The sequence below is a fragment of the Rhamphochromis longiceps genome, linkage group LG19 (genome assembly GCF_057381845.1).
Source record: "Rhamphochromis longiceps isolate RC_006_pf linkage group LG19, R_longiceps_female_GT1.1, whole genome shotgun sequence".
NCBI lineage: Eukaryota > Metazoa > Chordata > Actinopteri > Cichliformes > Cichlidae > Rhamphochromis > Rhamphochromis longiceps.
This window is the reverse complement of record NC_140575.1, coordinates 22,312,408-22,331,628: the sequence shown is the minus strand read 5'-3', so window position 1 is coordinate 22,331,628 and position 19,221 is coordinate 22,312,408. Positions and strand designations below refer to the sequence as shown.

The window sequence follows — 19,221 nt, the reverse complement described above, 5'->3', positions numbered from 1 at the left end:
TTGTGTGTCCACAGGTGTTTGTACTTTGCGCCGTAATAAAATGACGGTAAAAGGCTCCGCCCACTTCCCATCCAGGTCTTACCATGCAACGACTCTGTGAATGCACTGGAGAAGTGTAGTGGTAGAGTCCTCCGTCAGGAATGAGATATGTGTGTCGACTTTTTATTCTCCCTTAAGATTATCGTGCCATAACGCTGCCCAGAGCAGCTCTGCTAACATTATTATTATTTTTTTTATCATCTACTCGAACTAAGGAAAACGTTTGACTAACTCAAAGACAATTTCCACGCCTCCCCTGCCTGACTGCAGAGGCAGTTTTGAATTTAGGAGCGCCAAGATGGCAGCGGCAAACCCTGGCGGCTCTCCGGTGAGTATATATATTTTTTTATCTTCAAGTTTGTCTTTTGAAACCTTAATTTTATTTAAATCCGTTGCTCACGTATAAAGTACACAGACGGGGTCTTTGCTCAACTCGTCTGAGGCGTGTCTCACTAAGCGCTACATGCTAGCATCCTGCTAACCGAGCTAACAGAGACACAGAACTACCAAAAGTATATTTTTTTATGTGATTGACTGTTGTTGTAATTCAAGCCCTGAGTGTAGAGCAGGTAAGATATAAAGTTGCATCCTAAATTCCATGCTCATGCAGAGTGTTTAGTTTATGACTTTTTCACCTGGTCATTGAACAGATGGTCTTTTAGGGTTGACCAAGCTGGTACCTTGACTCTGTTCTCTGCAAGATGTTGCAAAAAAAAAAAATCATATGGAGACAATATTGGACACAAAAAATATATAACAATTTAGTTAAATGTAGCATTAACTCATAAGTCTTGCTAAAGTAAATCTTGTATTCTGATTCATCACAGCAGCAGTTCAGTTGGATGATGTCAGCAACTGCAGCAAGTGTCTTGCTGACTGAATAATTTCATCTTGCATAATCTGAAACAAACACAAAGACAGAAACAATTTATAAATTAACGTTCGATAAAATCTAAGAATTAATCATTTATTAGATACCAATATGAATATGTCTACCATAAAACTTGTGTGGAGCGAAGTTACATTCAATCAAGATGGTCTGGCATGCTACAACTTTATAGTATTCTGGCTACAAGTATACATACCCATCTTGTACATGTTTTTTAACATTATTATTGTTATTATCCTACCCAATTATGTGTTTCTTTTAATCAGAGTATGCTGTTTTAATGACTTTACAATATCATTTACATTGTGTTCCTTACATTTTCCCTAATTGTATGTTATATTAATCCTATATTTCCATCCATCCATCTTTATCCGAGGCCGGGTCGCGGGGGCAGCAGCCTAAGCAAAGAGGCCCAGACCTCCCTCTCCCCAGCCACCTCCTCCAGCTTATCCGGGGGAATACCAAGGCGTTCCCAGGCCAGCCGAGAGATATAATCTCTCCAGCGTGTCCTGGGTCTGCCCCGGGGCCTCCTCCCGGTGGGACATGCCTGGAACACCTCACCCAGGAGGCGCCCAGGGGGCATCCTTGTCAGATGCCCGAACCACCTCAGCTGGCTCCTTTCGATGTGGAGCAGCAGCTGCTCTACTCTGAGCCCCTCCCGGATGGCCGACCTTCTCACCCTATCTCTAAGGGAGAGGCCAGCCACCCTTCGGAGGAAGCTCATTTCTGCCGCTTGTATCCGCGATCTCGTTCTTTCGGTCACTACCCACAGCTCGTGGCCATAGGTGAGGGTAGGGACGTAGATCGACCGGTAAATTGAGAGCTTCGCTTTTACACTCAGCTCCCTCTTCACCACGACGGACCGGTGCAGCGTCCGCATTACTGCAGCTGCAGCCCCAATCCGTCTGTCGATCTCCGGCTCCCTTCTCCCATCACTCGCGAACAAGACCCCGAGATACTTGAACTCCTCCACTTGGGGCAGGAACTCATCCCCGACTCATCCTATATTTCCGTTTTTATATTTCTAATGTTTGCCTTGTTTTCGTCACTGTCTAGTCTGCCTCTGTCTTGCCTGTATGGATGCATTTACACCGAAATGTCCCCAACAAAGGATGTTTTAATTCACCACTATTCCAGTGAAACACGAGTCTCCCATCTTCCTGCTACCAGTCTGGAGTTTTTGTTCACCAAAGCACACACCAACTTCATACTGACGGACAGATCACTGCCCTTTTGCCGCCTTGTCTGACCGTGTTTTGTGGCTGTGGTTCACTTCACCTCACTCTTCCCCATTCTTGTCATTAAATCAGGCTGTTCTGCAACCATGGCAGCCATTCACTCTATGGCTTTATTCATGGTGTATTTTACCCCTTCACCAAAGGCCGTTCTCGTTTCCAACATTATATTTGCAGTGTTCGTCTATCTATCAATATCTGCGGAGTATTTTTTTTAACGAGTATCCTATTTTCTAAAGCACAGCATGTAAAGGGTAGCTCGGTTAGCAGGATGCTAGCATGTAGCGCTTAGTGAGACACGCCTCAGACGAGTTGAGCAAAGACCCCGTCTGTGTACTTTATACGTGAGCAACGGATTTAAATAAAATTAAGGTTTCAAAAGACAAACTTGAAGATAAAAAAATATATATACTCACCGGAGAGCCGCCAGGGTTTGCCGCTGCCATCTTGGCGCTCCTAAATTCAAAACTGCCTCTGCAGTCAGGCAGGGGAGGCGTGGAAATTGTCTTTGAGTTAGTCAAACGTTTTCCTTAGTTCGAGTAGATGATAAAAAAAATAATAATAATAAATGGGATTTTAAGTAGGACTAGGCGTTCTGTAATGATCTCTATTTAGGAGAAAAACTTAATCACTCACCTTTAAACAGCTCTCTTTTAGGAGACACACTGCTGGCTAACGGTGTCATGTGATCAAACAGCGTAATTTAATTGGCTGAGAGCCACTCGACTCGATCTGGTGCTGATTGCTCTGGCTTGGGTCATTAAAGTTCATCACTTTTGCAGTTGAATTTTTGCAGGTGAATTTTTGCAGGTGAATTTTTTTCAGGTGAATTTTTTCAGGTGAATTTTTTGCAGGTGAATTTTTTTCAGGTGAATTTTTTGCAGGTGAATTTTTGCAGGTGAATTTTTTGCAGGTGAATTTTTGCAGGTGAATATTTTTGCAGGGAAATTTGGAGGATAAAAATTCCGTGTCATAAATTCAATGTCTAAAAATACTTGAATTCTGATGATACTATATTTCTTCCATATTCCTTTGGGTAATTGCAAGCAGTCATATTTTTAAAGGTTCCTTGATTACTCATTCAAACACAGGAAGGAATGCAGATTACTCCTCTTGGTTTCAAGGTCAAATCTCTGTAGGAAAAAAGTAAACCCGCATATACGGTGCTTTTGTAAAATGTGTGATGTTGTAAAGAAACTAGCATTTTATTTATGAGCCTAGAGCCCCAGTGACTACAGATTAACGCTACACAATTAATCGAATTTTAATCTTGATTAAATAAATGTGACTGAGTGATACAAAAAATGCATGCTTCACCAGTAGAATGCAAAGCAAAAGCAAATCAAGCAAGATGGAACAGCAGGCATAAAGCGTAAAGCACACTTTGAATTAGATTTGATTAGAGGGAATTGGTTGCTCATTGCCTGGGCTGCTTGTAGCTATGACGATGATGATGCAGCTTGAAGTTTCCTGGGCTAAACTCAATGAGTAATCCTATGTTAAAAGATATACAACAAAATTTTAATGTAAGAAGGTGAAGAACATCTCCCTCAAAGCAGGTCACCATCTGCTGCTTGGGACAAGTGATGTTAACCAGAAACAAACCATATGCAAAGAGTGCTGTCGAGGTGTCTCTGCACTGCAAAGCAACACAACTTATTAAATCCCTCGAGAATACACCATACACTACAGTATAATTAATGCATGAGGGCCAAGAAAAACAATGCAACGCTTGCTAACGTGAATCATTCAACGTCAACTCAGACATCCATAAAAGTGAGCCTGTACAGCATGTCAGGATATTCATGCAGCTCACAAAGGCTTACTGAAATCTCCAATGCAATCCCATTCCATTTGGGCAAAGATATGCGTCCTCTAAAGACGGTGAATAACGCAGACAAATTTCACGACAAAGGATATGGTTTCCCTCCGATCAGTTGTTTTTTCTTTTTTTTCTTTTCTTTTTTTTAACAAAAAAAGCAAAATTTAAAAAACAAACAAAAAAAAAAAACCCAAACAAAAAAACAAAGAACAAAAAACAAAAGACAAAAACCAACTACCACAACAACAACAGAGAAAAAAACAAACAAAAAACCCCCCAAACAAACACAATAAGCAGTCTGAGACATGTAAACGGAAAACTAATACAGTATATATAATTCGGTCTACCACTCCTTTACACATTTGTCCTGACAAACTCAACCCGCCATTGGAGTGGGGCTGCCCCTCTCCCTATGGTTTTCTTCAGATCATCAGGTAAGTAATCCAATAGCGGGTGCCATATATCCAAAAAAAATATCATTGCCACTTAATTTTGCACTCAGTCTTTCCATTGGTAAAACTCTAAAGATTTCTTTATACCACTGAGTTATTGTTGGTGGTTTTTCATTAATCCAATTGAAAAGAATACATTTTCTGCCAAAAACAATAATTTACATAGTAGCATATATTTGAATCTCTGAAATATTACACTTTTCATTCCCGGTGTAAAGTGCCAATTATTTCTAAAAGGTGTTAGATAACTCAGTATAGGATTACTTTCAGGGATCTCACACCTCTCCAGTAATTTGCTACATGTTTATGTCACGACCATCATGCAGGTGCAATGAATGGAGTGAAAGATTTTATATTTTGCTTTTAGCAGATGCGTTCAGGCCAGGTGAACAAACACCCTTATTTGTTTGCAAAGATTAATTTATAGAGTGGCAGCTCAATCTATAGGTGAAAGCAGTGGTCTGTTGATTTAATGTTGTGCAAAATTTTGGTGCATTTTTATTAAAATGTATATTTTATTTTGATGGAAAGATTTCTACAGATGTAAAAGCTGGTTTTTGTTTACATGCCCGCTAGCTTAGAGACTTATTCATCATGAAGAAAACAAGACATAACAGAACATCTTCAACCGTTTTTTTCACTCGCTAACGAGGGAAGTTTTTGGTCAAGAACCAGCTCTTGGAGCTCACGCTCCTAACCTGTCTCATGCCCAAAATCCTTCCAAGATAGGGCTGAACGATTATGGAAAATAATCTAATTGCGATTTTTTGCCCCAATATTGCGATTGCGATGCGATATGCGATTATTTTTTAAGGTCTTTGTCTTCTGTATTATTAAACAAAGACAAGCAATACATCATATAGTATGGCCAATACTATATTACATTAATTTTAAACTGTTCTTTCCTGGAAGACAGACCTCTGTTATGATGACATGAGGTGATGCATGAATTGATGACTGACATTTTTATTTAACTACTTCAATCACAACAGTATATTTGAACATACACAATAGTTTATTTTTAGCTTACAAACATCTGAGCATAAAGTGCTGACAAGGAACCCTGGTGTAAACATTAAAATGAAAGTCAGTACAATGTGCAGATTGCAGAAATATACATAAACAAAATCAGTGGCTTTACCACACTCAGTTTTTCGACATATGTGAACTACTAGACAGTCATTCAATTAAAAAATAATATTAAATAAATAAAACTAATAAATAAAAAATACACACATCTTACTGATCTCTGCAGTCAGTAACATTACACATAAAGTGCAAACATAATAGCAATTGTATAAACACACACACAAACACGCCTTTAAAATTTAAAGGCGTGAAATTGGACGGTCTAGCCTTCTGATTAGCGTCACCGCTGTCTCGGTGGAGTTTAATAAACTCGGCCGTCTGCTTCTTGCTATCTAAAATATAACCAGACACTGGCGTAAATTCTCGACTGTCTCATACTTCTGTTTAATAAGTTTTCTGTTTGACGTTTAGTCAGCTGTGTGAAAACCAAGGAGGAACCCACCCGGGGGATTAATAAAGTTTTATTTTATCTAATCTAATAACTTTAATCTCAGCCAAACCGATTTACTCACGAACAAACAAAACACTGAAAAAAGCCCAACAATAACATTTTTAGGTTGTCTAAGTGACTTATATATCACGTTTAACCCGAGCAGCGAAACTCCGCGGTGATCTGAAAATGATGTGCCGGGAGTTGTGCCGTTCTCGGCCGCATCAGTAACCCTCGAGCTCCCGGCTAGCTGTCGAGCTGGTGGGTAGCAGACGCCTCTGAAAACGTCGAAGCACTTTTGCAAATATGGGATATCTTGATAAACCGAGCAGATATTTGATGTTTACACAACTACTTTCTCGCCTGAAAATATTTTAAAAGTTTATTTTGTGACCCAGAAAGATTAGTATGAGTAATTTTAAAACTTAGTAGCGGCCGCCATTGTTGGAAACTGGAGTTTGGCTGGGCCGCGCTATGAATTCTGGGATATGGTAGTAATTTGGACAGCCTTCGGCGCGTCGCTGTGACGTAATCGGTCTACAAATGCGGCCCCAGGAGGATGCAGCCCATGAATTTGGACATGTCCAGAGTATAATCGCAGCCTTTGCGGTTAGAAAATTGCACTTGATCATGTCGCGATATTATCGCAAATGCGATATATCGTTCAGCCCTATTCCAAGAGCAGCTTCCCTCGCAGCTATTTATTGACAAACTTTACAACACAAGCACCTCCCTCTGTAACCCCCCCCCCCCCCCCCCCCCCAATGGTTCAAAGACAAGGCACCATGTGTGTGTCTGTGTAAGCACGTATGTGCATGTGCAAGAACGTGTGTGTGTCATGTGAGAATGTGTGTGTGTGTGTGTGTGTGTGTGTGTGTGTGTGTGTGTGTGACCTCCTGCTGACCAAAAGGGTCATAAAAGCAGGAAGCTTACAACAGAAGAAACAGATCTGTCAGATAGGATATATCTACATTAAAACCTCTCCAGCACAGAGTGGCTGGAGAGGTGGTCAGGATCAAAGGAATGTCTTGATCCTATAGCTTGAATTCAGAGTTTACAAATGTAAGAAACCCAATGACAACATTCAACAATTAGACTTAACACCTACTACAAATAATGTCATTATCAGAGGAAAGAAATTCTGGTGCAGCCAAATCCTAAACGGTAGATGTAAATGGTGGAAGTTCAGCAGTATTAGAAGCTGTCGCTGTGCTCACTGTGGGAAGCTATTAAATAAACAAGGACTTTTTCAGGGCTAAAGTGGTGTAGTTAGCATACTCTGGAGAGATGAATGAGGTTAAAAAAAGTAATATCATAAGAACTATGCACTTAACATAGCCCCTGAGCCCCTTTCTCCTTGTGAATGTGCCATTAGTCATTTTGATGATTCATCCTGCATACAATGGTCTAATTGTCTGTAGCAATCGTTCCCTTTAGATGTGACCTTTATGCAACCTTAAAGAGGCAAGCGCATGGATTTATTTATAAGACACCTGCAGCAAACACCATAGACGAAATATACCCCAAGGAGAATGCCTAAAAGGACATTTCAGTGCTGTCTCTTTAGTTATGACGTATCATTACAACTAACCTTGTTTGATTCATCCATGGTGGTTAATGCACACACTAGGGGCGGAGCTAAATGACCTACTATAGGGGCTTTAGGCTCATTTGGATTCACAGATATGGAGGACACGGTACAGTGACTATCTGAGGTTAACAAAAATCAGACTTCAGCACAGGGGGATGTTGGTCGACTGTTTCCTCCTGACAAACACAACTGATTTCTGTTAACCTCTGACATGATTATCTCTAACAAAATGGGTGGGTAAAGTGAGAAATGATAAAGCAACACCTCTATGTGTAATTATGCAGGGCGATGACAAACGATGTCTTTTGTCATTTAATATGGGAGACTTGACGTGGCTGTCAGCCTATAAAAGCCAGCTTCATTATATTTTGAGTTATCTCATCTCTGCCCTTGGTTTCTTATTTTCCAGTTAGTTGTGGAACTTGATTAAGCTGTTTATCCAGGTATCCCTGTGGGGGGTATAGTGCTGAGTCTGAAGGAAGTTGGATTGGCTTTTCTTTTCTTTTCTTTTTTTTTACATTATACCAGTCTTTAATGTGGCTTGACTGTTCCCACAATATGAGTTAAAATGAACCATTACCAAATTTTCAGCACTGCTTATAAAATATTTTCCTCTCTTCTTTCTGTCTTTCTTTTTTTTAATCCTGCATTGAAATTTTATTATGCTTTAAGATTGATATCTGCAGGGAAGGTAAGTGAGTAAAGGAGTCTGTGTCAGGCTTCTGCTAGTTTCCTTCAGGCACGATCTCATGCACCAATTTTTCTCATGCTAATCTGTTACTGGCCAAAATACATAAAAACTGAGGAAGTTCTACTCAATCAGTCAATGGTGAGGAGAATATGTAGACATGCCATTGCTCCAATGATAAATTGCAAATTTTAACTGAAATCTGTCATAAGCTAGCAGTAAAGATAGACACAGACGTTATAAAAAGTCTATAAAAAACACAATAAAATGAAAAAAAAACTTAAATGCCAGATGTTATTCAAGTATTACAAGTATTAGTCCAAATTTCTTTATTTCAAATTTTGGTTTTCCTTTCTCTTATTCACACATTGTATAGCATGTACGTTTGCTAATACAACAATTAAGCCATAGAAGACCTGAAGGATTACCATAATGGATTGGGACTTGGGAAGCCAGCAGTGGCAGGATGTGACTGGGGAACAGATGGAAAGCTTCTCTCTGCTACTGCTGACTTTGGCATCCCGTGCTGCTGCACTTGGCTCATTGGAAACTGGGTCCCAGTATGGTTGACTACCTGCTGCACACACTGCACAGAATGCATAAAGTTTTGGTTTTGCAATGACTTTTCTCTTTTTCTAGGAAGATTAGACGCAACATCTGGGCTCATAATAGCTGTGAATCCATACCCTCAACGTACAGAGTCAGAACAAACCAACTCCCATGCAGAAAAACTCATAACATACTTAATTTTGGCAAGATATTTAATTTTTTCCTAATACCGTATGAAATTCTTCAACCTTCATTCTGCTCTGCTGCTGTTATGTTCTGTGATGTTAAATCAGTAAACTTTCTACTTTAAAACCTCAATTTGGGAAACTGTGTAAAATACTTATGACACATGCTGCTCTAAAACCTGTGTATACCTTTTAGCATTGATGGTGCCTTTCCAGATGTGCAGGCTGCCAATGGGCACTAATGCACCCCCATACCATCTGGCATGCGCTCCTTTGAACTGGATGATGACAACAAGTCGGATGGTTTCTCACAAGAGGTCCTCCAGACTAGAGACTAAATATCAGTCTTCAATGTGAATTTTTTCACAGGACCAAACCCCCAAAATTGACATTTCAACAGTTTTCCCATGGTGCATCAGTCCATTTTAAATGAGCTTGGACCCAGAGAAGACAGCAGCATTTTTAGATCATGTACACATATAGCTTCTTCTTTGCATGTCAGACCTTTAACTAGCTTTTTCAGGTCCTGAAGATCTAGTATTGATTTTTAACCTTTCCTACAGAGATTTCTCCAGATTCTCTCAATTTTATTTGTCAATATTCAAATTTGATAATATGCGTGTGTTATTCTGTAATTGTTCCACAATTTGTTAATGCTGTTTCTTTCAGAACCTGTAACCAGCTTTGCTAAATAACCAATTTACCAGTTAACCTAACTGAGTTGTTTTAATACCACTTACTTTTCCAGCCTTATGTTGCCCACATCCTAACTTTAGAATAGAATGACAGCAGTGACAAGAAAATTGGATTGGATTATTGGATGACTGCAAAAAAAGTTAAAAATGTTAAATTTTATGATTAATTTGACCAAAATGATTGGTTATAATACGTAATAAACACTATGTTTTAACAGTTGTAATTTATGTAACAGTTGTTACATTAATCAACTAAAAAGAAAAGAACAGTTAGATTAAGTTGGAAAACTAGTCATTAGGTGGTGCTCTAGGCTATGTTATATGTGTCGAGAGAAGGTCATATTTAACCTTCTCTCTGAGCTGTGCTATTCGTTGTCAGCTAATTTGAGTTGTAATGCTAGCGTCTTGATGACCCCAAGCAGTCAGTGTAGTTTTAAGCTTGGATGAGCAGTAAGTCAATAATATTGACAAAACTGCTATCAGCAATACTGGAGGGTAAAAGGCCTGTTTTAAACAGGCACAGACCTGGTCTGTTGTAATATTCGGAAAAAATCACTACGGTAACATAGTTAGAACAGTAACACTTGCGCTGATTAAGTCGCTAAAACTAGATTTTCGCAAACCTTCTCAGCATTCTTTTCACAATAGTCCCAAATTGCCACAAAGCCTATATATCAAACTGTTACGTGGGACAAAATCCCGGAAGGCTGGGGAGGAGGGGAGTGGAATTAGCCTGCCTTTCTTTTTCCAGTCTTGATCACGGACTAAATATCAGTCTTAATTCATATATGATTTGTAATGGAATTTCTATTGATCAAGCATCTTTTCTGTATTTTGTACAGGCCAAATTCACTTGCCTTTAGTGTTTCCACTTAGCGTCTTTGAATGCAGAAATGGGAACAAACAGAAAAGAAAGTTCTGGCACAATCAGCAAGATTCTGAGCCAACAGGACCCCCCCTCCATTTGTAGGGTACAAATGTAATCACTGTGCCATTTTTGTCCATTTCGCCTCCTCCATTTGGGCCACAGGAAAATTAAGTAACTAATCTGTCTCTCTCTTACCTCAGTTTTCATCTTAATTGCTGCATCAAATAAATAGGACAAATCTCTGCACCAGGTCCTAATCACTTATCTGCCATTAGTACGTCTAGCCAAGGGGTGTAATTGTAGCAGAGGAAAATAACTTATCATCAACACAGATACAAGGGTGGCCGGCTATGTGCAAAGCAACTATTGTCAGTTCAGAGAAAAATAAAGGGATTATGCTGTAAATTCTGCGGTGGTGTAAGCTAAATGTGCTCTCATGTAGGAATGTTTGTGAGCTCTGCGTTAACTTGAGTGAGCGGATGTCCACACGTGTGCGACTTATCTTTAATATTTGTGTGACTATATCACAGGATCTCAGCGCACTGCGTGGATGCTGTGTGTGCTGTCATTTTTCGTGTATACTGAAAGCCAGTAGATACATCCAGAAACAAAGTCAGCTAGAGATAAGACGCCTTGGGGCTAGAAATTTCGCCTGTCTCCTGACAAAACCCATTGATAACTATAGCTCAGCTCCTTCAGGCTGAAGAGCAGAAAAGAAAAGGAAGAAAAAAAGAGAGAAGGCAATAATCTTTCTGTAAATGCCAACTCAGAGTTTAACACTCTACAAAGTCACCTCTAATTTAGATTCATAAAAAAGATTGCATGCGTCAGATCTTTCTAAGTAGATAGACATTTAGGAGCCAAACTTAATTTCCTTAGTTGGCAAACACCTCTGCAATGTGTGATCGTTCAATTAAAGGGAGCAGCTGTGAGTCTCAATGATTTGTGTCTGCGTGTGGTGTGTGCAGGTCAGCAAAGTTACTTTGGTCTACAACATTTAACCCTATTATGTTGCAAGTGAATGGAAAGCAATATTCACTGATGTGTGAATATTCCCTCCCTCCCCCTCAGCAGTTGTATTTTTCATTCTCAATTAATATGACGAGCCGCATTCCAAGTGTTGATTGATGTTGATTGAAACATGTAAAGGGCATCAAAGAGCAATGAGAGCTGAATTGTCGGCCCACATACGCACACACACACTGGGCAAAGTGAATTTCTCTCCACTGTGTGTATATGTCTGTCAGCTTGCGTGCATGCCCCAGTGTGCACACCCTTGACTCAGTGTGCCTGGGAAGGAGCACATAATTTACAAAATATCACAGATAATCGTGTCGAGATTAACGATCTCATTTTGATTAATGCCTAATGTTTAATTAACTCAACTTTAGGTCTTCGGCTTGTCGGAGGTTCCCCTGCATAGCAAATAGGCTTCTTGCTCAGTGTCAGGTACACCACGGGAATGAGTACATGCCGGTGAGGAAGTGGGACGGATAAATTTCATATTAATCTTCTGGGATGATATTTGTGGGTGCCAGTAGCAATGAATAATTAATATTACCTAAACAAAATGAAGAATAACAAAATAATAAATAGTACACGGCGGAATGTGTAAATGTACAGTAGGTGAGAGATTGTGTGCATACTTCTATAAAATATGTCCCACATCTCTGAAACCATATTTTACATTTGAACCCTTCAAGCACTGAAATTCTATGTCTAATGTGAAACATACATAAAAGTTTGCACACTTGAGTGTGCAGCCATATGCCAGAGCAGGGGAGATTATGCCAATACTGGGTATAGTATGCACGAGCATGTGTGAGCGCATAGTGTGCTGGTGATTATACGCACCGCCTTTTATCTAAGACTTTTCTTTGAAGCTTACGTTGGCATACAAAACAAAGTAACCATGAAATTGACATGCCATCCTTTGGTCCGACCATGTGCACATCCAAATTATCCATTTGGTTGTCTGGAAGTCCTTCTAGTAATAATTCATCAATGTAAAAATCTCTACCTTTCAATATGTGTTATGTTCTGTAGCCAGGATATGAAAGCCTACAGTTGTCTCAGACATTTCCCCCCCTCCTGTCTCTCAGCTCCTCCTCCTGCTGCTTTCTTCTCCCAGCTGGCATACCCTGCACCAGTCTGATAACGTGATTTCACGCAAAAGTGAAATCCTCCTCATGTCTGATGTGTGCATCTCTCACTCAATTCCCTTCTTTCCCCAGCATCAACCTTTCCTCTTCCTTCACCTCCTGTTATACCCCACCTGACATATTTAGGGAGTCTGCTCAAAGGGAAAAGATGCTTTGTGGCACTGGCAGGTCAAAGTGTGTGTGTGTGTGTGTGCGTGCATGCACATGAGAAAGGAGGTGGTGGAGAAATCAGTGCCTTTGGCAGGTGTGTCCCCATATGTATAAAATACTCAGCAAGAGAGCAGTTGCAGGGAAGAGAGAAGAGGGAGTGTAATTGGCAGGTATGCATGTGTCGTAGTGGTAAATGGGAGCTCTGAAGGGTAGCTTCGCATTTGGGAGTATCTTTAATATCAGATTAAGCATCTGACGGATAAAGGAAAGGGAGGGAGACAGAGGAGAGATTGAATGCGTGCAAGTGTGTCTGTGAAAGGCTACACCCTTAAGAGAGACAGAAAATGAATTTTTGAAAGATAGCCAAGAGATAAAATGACATTTACGGATCAGAAATTCACAAGTCTTCCATTCTTGAACATCAGGCAGTCTGTCCTTTCCTTGGGAGCGATCTGTCACCTCAGTTGGGCCCCTGAGCTTGGTAAAAATCATGCAGATGGAAATGGTGTGCAAAAGCAGCTCTACTTTGTGCCAGCTCTTCTGATTTACAGAAAAGAGTGGTTGTGGTGAGTAGAGCCTTTTCAGAAAAGTTTTTCTTCTTTTTAACTGCATTTTAATCCAGGAACCACATTCAAGCTTTGTCACGTTCGCCCTATTTCTCAATTTGCCTCTTTCACGCCACTTCCACTTTGCTTAAGAAGATCCTTACACTTTACTCCCAACACATTTTTTCCAAGCAGTAACAGTCCAATTCAAACTTGTATCCATGACCACAAGAGTTGTACACCTACTGCTTTACTGAAGCATGAGCAAATCGATCCACGGGGGTGTTTATGGTTCTAGGACTGGCATGGGATCCTTTCAGAGTGTGTGAAATGTTTGGAAGTGAGTATAAAAGCAATAGAATCAGGACCTCTGATTCCTTTTCTGTTTGGTTATCGAACACTGAGTTTGGGGGCACCACAGGGAGCATAATCTACTTTTTGTTTTTATGAGTTGGGGTGACCAACTTGTCTGTTACCAAACAAACCTGCACAACACTAGAGAACGGAGATTTGGCAAAAGCATGAGCATCACAGACAAAATTTCTTTGGATGCAACTTCAAAAGCCCTTCTTCTGGTTTATTTACTTTACTTTACTTCTGTGACTCTGTTTTTTTCTAGTATCATTGGTTTGCAGCATAGCATAGCTACAAACTGAGCAGCTGTCCTTTTTTATCCTTGATCAAATACACAAAGGTTTTAAGAAAAATGACCAAAACCACCACCCGAGGAAATTCCACCCCATGAAACATTAATCTAATAATGCTGAATTATTTTACAAACTGGCAGTAAAACACACAGACAATCAGTCAATCAAAATTAGGACTGAGTGGCCATAAAAGAAGAAAAAATCTATTTAAATTAAAACCAAATTATTCCTTTATTTTAATATGTTTCTTAAAAATTAATCTACAATCACAATATTAGATAGTTAAAAACAACAGCTCCACTAAATCAACAAATCAATATGGCCAACTTGGGGCACTGAAGAGTGCCCGGGGCTGCTACCCACTACTCACTAAACGGATCTCACTGCAAATCTTACTGGTGCACTTTATTTTTGTGTCCTGGAGTTCTTACTGACATGCATAAGTGTAAAGAGGGGACCTTATCAAAAGTGCCTAGCCTAGTAACAAGCTGATGTTGCACCATACAAAAAGGAAAAACTAAAAAACATCAGATTGCTAACTCTAAAGCATACAAATTAACAAGACAGGGCAACTCAGTTAAAATGCAGAACATAAAAAGGTGGACATGTGATTAACGCATTAAACACAGTCCGGCTAAAATTATCATTAGGAAATATAAGAGACAACCCATGAAAAGCAGAAAAATCCTTGTTATCCAGGGTTTGCACTACTTTAGCACCCTAAGAGAGCCTATCCCAGCTCTCTTAGGGTGAGAGGCAGGGTAACACATACAGACAGACAACCATTCGCACTCACATTCACACCTATGGGCAACTTAGAATGAACCTATTCCCACTAACGGCATGTCATTGGACTGTGGGAGCAAGCCGGAGTACCTGGAGAGAACCCACAAAGACACGGGGAGAACATGCTCCACACAGAAAGACTCTGGCCTGATGGTGGAACTGAACTCAGGACCTTCTTGCTGTGAGGCAAGAAGGTCCTGAGTGCTGCCTCGAGGCAAAACAGTGTGAATCTATTCACTGTCAGGTAATAGACAGCATTTCTTTCTGTACAATGCTGATGGGCCAGCTGAAACCAAGCCTATCCTAAAACCAAACGACAGTGGTATATGAGTCCCTAAATCCAAACCTGTAAATGAATTAATACGTTTATCATCATTCATTTGTCAGCCAAAAGCAGAGTCGGAGTTGACTTAATATAATATGTGATACACAACAGTTTTAAAATATTTATAATATATATGTCAGGCAATGCTGGAGCGATGAGAGAGAGAGAGGGGAAGGTGTTTTTTAAAATTCATTCCAAAACACCACTGCAGATAACATTCATCAATCCCGCAATCACAATAGAGAATTTCTGCCTAAGTGAACGTCTGGTGGACGGCTTTTACAAGCCAGTGAGAAGGTGGCAGCTGACTAAAAATAGCCCTGCAGCAGGGTCTCATAAATGGGAAGGAGAAACAGTAAAGGGGAACAAAACGAAAAACACACACACACACACACCCAAGTGGTGATTTCATTTCCCTACCTGTCATATCACGGCTAAATAACTCTGGTCAGGGTATTACAAGCGCTCGGCTCGATGGCTCTGAACAGCAGTCCCATACAGGTGGGAAATGAGTAGGAGGAAAATAGGGGAAAGGAAAGCGATAAGCAGGAGGGAAGGGTGAGTGAGGCAAAAACAAAAAGGGAGAGTAGAGAAGATGGATAGACCGAGAAGTAGAGGTGGAGAGGGGAGAAGAAGTGAGAAAAACGAAGCTGCGAAAGGAATGAGGAAATGGAGAGGAAACTGAGAGAGACGGAGAAACAGAGAGGTGAGAAGACAAGTCTTAATAAGAAAGAGAAGGATGAAAATGGGACGAGGAATCGGAATGCCCGAAGGAACAGGAGAGAGTCCTGCTGTGCGTGCTCGTGCGCGGACACACACGTAAAACACGCACACACACAGACTGAGGTAGACTCTGACAGATGGAATTACACACTCCTATAACTCTGTAACTGTAGTGGAACACACACAAAGGTGACAGTTGACTTTCTGCAGCCAGAGTTCTCTGGGCAAGGTTACATCCTCAGCAAGTTTACACATGTCTCTCTATCTCTCACCCTCACACAGACTCTGTCACACACCCACGCACAGATAGAGAGAAACAAAGGTACTCTCACTGCTTCCAGTACCATATTGTGACAAACTGCAGTGGTGTCCTGCCAAGAGAAAGACGTGTGCATGTGAGTGATAGAAATGAGAGGTGGATGTGGAGAGCAAAAAGTGTGGGAAGGAGTAGAAGAGAGTGAGGCTCACTTAGAGGCAATGACAAAGAGAAAAAAATGAAAGTAAATGGGGTACATTTTGTATTTGTGCCCAAGCACAGCAGGGACAGGACACTATTTGCTATTAAATGACAGGGCTAGACTGACAGTCATTAAAATCTGTGCACACAGTGGGCAGTGCAGGTATTATTATACTTAAAGGTATCCCAGTCTTCGAGCCAGGATAAGAGTGCATGATCTGGGTGTATTTAGGCTTCAAGGACACTTGATTGAAGTCATAAAAATGAAAGATGACTTGTTGGAACGGAGTCACTGCGGAATCTCTCCCTTAACTTCTCTTTTCCTCCCACCCCTCCTGCCTCCACCCTTCTCTTTCCCCTCCCCTCTCCCCTCTCTCTCCTCTGCGGGCTCTTTATCCTGCCAAAACAGTGCCTTCGTCCCTCACCCTCAGAGGTAGAGGCAGGGATAATTGAAAAAGTTCTCACACTGGGAGTTTAGTAAAGGAGATAAGAGGAGAAGTTGGAGGGTGTGAAAAGTGTTAACTGCACAACAAATATACAGGATGAATGTGTTTGTTTGGTGAGAGGGAGGGAGACAAAGTAAGAAGAGCAGGAAGAAATTTTTTCTGCCTTGAGTAAAAAAAAGAGGGGGAAAAAAAGTCAGTAAGCAATAAATGGAGAGTTTGTGTGTGGCAACCGGGCAAGGGAGGGAGCGAAAGAGAGAATGAAAGCATTATCTTATCTACTTTAGCCATCGCTACTGTCCACTGGCTCAGAGTATAATACCCACTTATGCAAATACATCCACATCTCTGTTCCCATGATACAGTGGAAGCCCTAACACCAGTTTAACAAAGTGTGTTTTTGTGTCAGCATGTGTGCAAATGCACCTCTTGGGTCTGTCTCTAGTTGTGTGGATTCTGTGTGTGCAGGAAACTGCCGTGCCAGAAAAGACGCCAACATCCCCTCCTCTTTCTCTCTACTCATCCCTCCAGCCATCTATCCATGCCTTGCTTCCCTTCATCCCTCATTCTCTCTTCCTGGCTCCATACAGTACTTCCCTCCCTGCTGATATCCCTCTCTCTGCTTTCCTTCCATCTTTTTTCTTTCCAGCCCCCTCTCTCTCTGCTTTCTTCTTCTCCTCCTCTCCCATTCCCTCCTTCTGTAACTGTCTTTTTTCTTTTCATGGCCACCTGAAGATCAATCAAAGGCATTCACCGGAGTTTGTTAGTGAGCCTCTTTTGTGAGAGAAAGAAGCCATGGACCCAAGGGTCTGTTGCCCTCATAATTAAATAGCTAGAGGACTGAATGTTTTCCCTCTGGAGGACCTCCTGCACTCACCGCTGACAATCTACTTCAGAGCGATTTGTGCTGCTGTAAAACTAATCACTTAGGCTTGTACAATCCCAGGCATGCTATAGAGAGAAACCAGCAATATTATTAGGTTTTGGAAATGTCCACTGTTAATAAAAGCTCTTGGAGAAGCAACTGATGCTAGTTTGAAAGCAGGGTTAAACCTCTGGTAGGCTGGAAAGTGGATATAGGTATCAACAGTCAGTGGGATGGACAGCTCCGGGTCCAGAAACTGTCAATCACAAACTGATTTACGTAAAGCTGGAAAATAAGTTGTGTGTGTTGCAATCAATATCTCATTCTTTAAGTGCCACCAAGGAACAAGAATTGACCAGCATTTCTTTTAGTGTATGGCCTGCTGTACGTATATATCCACAAATATGTGCACTGACTTTGTTGTTGAAGCAGAAAGGAGCCAGGTGAAATCACATTTGTTCAAAACTCTGAGCTGAAATTAATTGTTAAATGTGAATACTTTTGAATCGTTCATGGAATACATTTGGCTTTCAACAATTGTAACCAAGTTAGAAATAACATTATCAGCAGTGGATCAAATTAGTATGTGAAAGCTGTCACTTGTAGTGACAAACCGAAAGAGAATTGTCACTCAAATCTATTCTCGTTTGATGCTCATTCTCACGGAGCATCAAATACTGGTGTTTTTTTAAAAACTGCTGTGTCACAGATATGTGCATGCAACACACTGGGTTATTGCAATATTAGATCTCTGCTCCTCTTGGCGGTCACTCATGAAAAAGAGATTTTTAATCTCAATGAGAGTTTTACCTGGACATAGTGATAAGATAACTGACCAACCAGGAACCATAATCTGTGATTTCTAGCGAAATGTCTATTTCATTCATGCGCAACATGCACACAGCAACTCAGGTGTACACTCACAACCACATGAGAACACGTCATTAATGTGGAAGCTCTTTGTTGTTAATGAAGACTCGAACACTGTGAAAATGTTTGTAATAGCAAATGTAATTAGACACTTAACTCACCCTCACCAGGTTTAACATGTAGATTTTAATAAAAGCTAACAAAAGAAAAGTGGCTAAAGCTAAAGCTGTGGAGACAAGTGATAAAGAGAAAAGGATTGATGTCCTTTATCTGGTGAAAATTTAATTTATAAAAATTAAAATTATGCAAGTACATGACATTTATTTAGTTATATCATTTTGTAATATAATTTGTTGCACCTTTTCTTGTTTGGTAAGGTAAAACGTGTCAGGTAAATGTGGGTGTACAAGAACTCATATTCAGGGAATTATTTGTACTTCTTTCCTGTAGCAGAGCTCTTTATTATCCAGTGAAAGGACATCTGGTACCTGAGATTTTGGCTAAAATTGTAAGGTTTAATTATTTTTGTAATTTGTATTATGAAAAAAATATTTTACATTGAAGAAACAATGTTTTTCTCCGTATATGCTGCACGTTAGAGTTTTTAAAAAGAAAATCAGAATCAGGAAAAAATAAATATCAGCAGGGTACACTTCAGCCATGAATATTGCAATCGGTGATAAATAAAGGATAGATGGATCTCTCATTTCCACTTA

General features: G+C 40.4%; 1 long non-coding RNA gene across 2 annotated transcripts; it reads right to left on the bottom strand.

The window, feature by feature from the left end:
• Window positions 1-535: 535 nt before the first annotated feature.
• LOC146646720 (uncharacterized) lies at window positions 536-2,979 on the bottom strand. Of its 2 annotated transcripts, XR_014908752.1 has the most exons (4): window positions 2,800-2,979; window positions 2,580-2,692; window positions 822-939; window positions 536-733 (listed from the first exon to the last, which is right to left on the bottom strand). It is a non-coding gene; the product is annotated as an uncharacterized LOC146646720 (long non-coding RNA). The 2 variants fall into 2 exon arrangements; XR_014908751.1 differs by lacking the exon at window positions 536-733 and having other exon boundaries at window positions 757-939.
• Between the last annotated feature and the right edge of the window lie 16,242 nt (window positions 2,980-19,221).